A 3,499-nucleotide genomic window follows, 5' to 3' on the forward strand; every position below is an offset into this window, starting at 1 on the left:
ATTTTGTTCCCTCTTATACCATAAAACCCTCTCATTGGCCATCACATCTTACCTTTTCTTTTCATAGGCAGAGACACCGAATGCCTACTTGGTAAATGAATATATATTTGAGAGGTACCTAATGCACAAGAGGAGAGTCTCTAGAAATGTTACATTTTGAAGTAATTTAACAGAAACTGCCTCACAACACTAGCCTTCTGGGGGAGACAGCACCCCACACTCACTCCCCTCTCCCCAAAGACGCTCATATACTTATTTTCAAAGGCTCCCTCCTTTAAAAAATGTTTTCCTGATTGAGGTTCCTTTTCTTCCTGGGCTAGATGATGAGGAGAGACCAGTCCCTGGAGAAGGACATCGTGCTTGGTAAAGTAGAATGCAGCAAAAGGAAGGAAGACCCTCAGCCAGATGGCTTGAGCTGCCGCTGTGGGCTCAACAGAATGAGGGCTCCCAATGGGACGGCTCTGGCTCTGCTGCACGTAGTAGGGCTGCTGTGAGTCGAACCGACTCCATGCACTTCACAACATCAGGGTCCCTTTTCAGGGGGGAAAAGAAAAAGGAAAGAAAACAAATTCTTTTCGTTCACCCGTCTATTCTTTGCCCTTTCCCTCTTGTTTCCTTCCTGCCTCTCTTCAACTGCGAAACTTCCCTGTCGCCGGATGTGTACCGTCCATCGGGCCTTAGACTCAACGTCCCTGCTCAAGGCGTGCCGAATGTGCCCAAAGGACATGTCTCCATTTCTCGTCCTCTTGAACGTCCCGTACGTTTCGAAATCTTTTCATAAAGCAAAATCCCCAAACTCTTTTCCCAAAGCACTTTTATGAAGTGAATAAGTACATGATAATTTAGCTGTTTCCTGCAGGAGAAAGGCAGGATTCCAGGTTGGGGTGCTGCCAGGGGAGGCTGCCTGAACCTCCCGAGTGGAGTTCATGTTTGCAGTTTGGTGCCAGTCAGCATAATCACTGTCCCAGGGAACGCATCCTGAATGTGTAAGAGACGGAGGAAAGACCAAAATGCCGAGTACTGATTGGCCATGAGGAAAGACAGATGTTGGGTGGACTGAATCTTCCTATTGGCCTGATGATACGAGACAATCCATAGAAACCAAATACCTAAAGATGATTTGGTTACAACTGAATCGAGGGCTAGCCGCGTCGTTTGTCTATTAAAATGATACCAGAACTCTTTGGCTTGGCCTGTTTGTCCCCCACGCACCCCCACTGTACAGGTGTGCCCTCTGTCAATTCTTTCTGTTTTTCTTTGCTCCACAGCTAGCCAGCCTTGCTTCTTCACAAGCTTTAAGGATAGCCTACTGCGACCCACTCTTTGTTTATTTAACAAATCAACTTTCAAAGTTTTCTAAGTTAGTGAGAAATAGATCACCCTTACCCACTATGTACATGCCTGGTTTAGATAGATTTTCACATATCAGGCCATGTTCCTCACAGCAAGGCTTACCTTCAAAAATTGACTTGGTCGCTTATCTACTGATTTCTGAATGACCTCTGACCACTTTTGAAAGGTGTGGGGAAGCTAGGACACTAGATGAAAATGAAAGTCGCCCAATTCTCTACGCTCATAATCATGGGGGTCTGGAAGGCCGACTCTCGGGGTGGGAGTGGGGGAAAGAGAAAGCCTTCATCATTGTGAGCTAGCGATGACTCCCAGTACACGCACCCAACATATTTTACTGCAATGCATCAATGTTACCAAATTCACTATGGCTGTAATCTTAAAAATATGATCAAACATGATTTGTTTGAAAAGAACCACACATTCAAATTTCGTTGAACCCCAGTACAGTGGTTCTGAAGCATTCTCACTGCCATTGAGTGAGTTCTGACTCATTGAACCTATATGACAGAGTAGAACTGGCCTGTTTGGAGCAGAAAGCTGCATCTTTCTCTGGCAGACCTGTTGGTGGGTTTGAGCTAGCAGCTCACTGCATAATCCACTGTGCCACCAGGACTGAAGCAGTACTGTACACCAAAACCACCTATCCCAAACCCAAGTTCACTCCCATAAAAGCAAATCTGATGCACAGTGGTCTGGAGGGCAGAGCAAAAGTGTTCCTGAGGGTTGCTGAGACTGGCGGGTTTGAACTGCTGATCTCTCGGTTAGGAGCACAATGCTCAACCACTACGCCTGTAGGGCTTACAAGCCTGTCTTGACAGAAGCAGACTGCCACGGCTTCCTGCTTCCTCCCGTGCAGTGGCTGGTGGCATTGAACTGCAGATCTCGTGGTTAGCAGCTCACGGTTTAACCCACTGATTCCCTAGTGGGCTTGCTAAAACGTCCCAGAGCCCCACCTCCATGGTTTCTAATTCAATACATGTGGAGTGGGCTTCAAACGTTCATTTCTCACCAGACAATGGTGATGTGGCCACTGTGGGAACCACTGCTCTGTGCCTTGGGCTATCTTCAACTTACCCATTTCTGGGTCTCACTCTTCTTATTTCCCATAGTGACTCAAAATGTTCCCAGTTTCATCACCACCTAGAACCCCATCATCCCCATATTTTCCTGAAAAACAGTTTCTTTCTTTGGTCACAGGACAAACTGGGGTCCGCAGGCTTGAATGGCCTGACGTTCCTATCTCTTTCTTCCAATCGGAGCCTTTTCCTTGGAAAATTTTATCCCACTTCCCGGCAGGTCCTGTCTCTTCCAGGGTTCAAGCCCATCTAGGTGTCCTAGAGATTTCTGTCATGGTCCCTTGACTGTCTTTTTGTCTTCAAACCTTCCGTCTCTGCCAACTTCCTCTCCAAAGCCTGCAAGGGAGCTCGCTCAATCTCTGTCTTGAAAATCGGTCTGGTGGCTCTACAGGTCTTGATGGTGAGTCTTCATGGGGCAAATGACTACGTCTCAGCTTAGTGCCATTTCTATTTCAAATCTGCTCACCTGGCTTCTGTAACATCACTAACTTTTCATTCTCTTTCTCTCTTCCAGGGCCCCTTCCTGTTAAATATGGGTGCTTAGCGTCTAGTCCTGCTGGTGCGATGGCTAAGCAATTGGCTGCTAACTGAAAGGTTCAAACCACTCGTTGGTTCATGGGCAAAAATACCTGACCATCTGGTCCCGTAAGTATTACAGCCTAGGAAGCCCTATGGGGCAGTTGGGCTCTCTCAAACAGAGGCACCGTGAGACAGAATCGATTAGCTAGACTACAACAGGAGCCAGTCTTTGTTCTGAGCGCTCTCTCAGACATCTCCTTGTCTCCCTGGTTACAGTCATTAGTTACAGTCTATATGCTGTTGGCTTCTCAAACTCCCGTGAATGCCAGATTTCCTCCTAGTCTCTGCCCCCCTCCTTCTGCCAAATAGTCCAGTCGGCAATTGGTTGCACCCACCTGGAGCTTGTATGGTCACCTGAAATGCAATAAACCTGCTAGGTGTAGTTCCTTGGCTTGATGACCGGCATTACCGTCCACTCAGTAAGTCCAGAAACCTGGAATCATCGTTGCGTTCCTCCTTTGCCTCACTTTCATCCTCACACCTTTGCGGTG

Source organism: Echinops telfairi, unplaced genomic scaffold (assembly GCF_000313985.2).
Source record: "Echinops telfairi isolate 266 unplaced genomic scaffold, ASM31398v2 ScPeMD7_3533;HRSCAF=4204_1, whole genome shotgun sequence".
Lineage (NCBI taxonomy): Eukaryota > Metazoa > Chordata > Mammalia > Afrosoricida > Tenrecidae > Echinops > Echinops telfairi.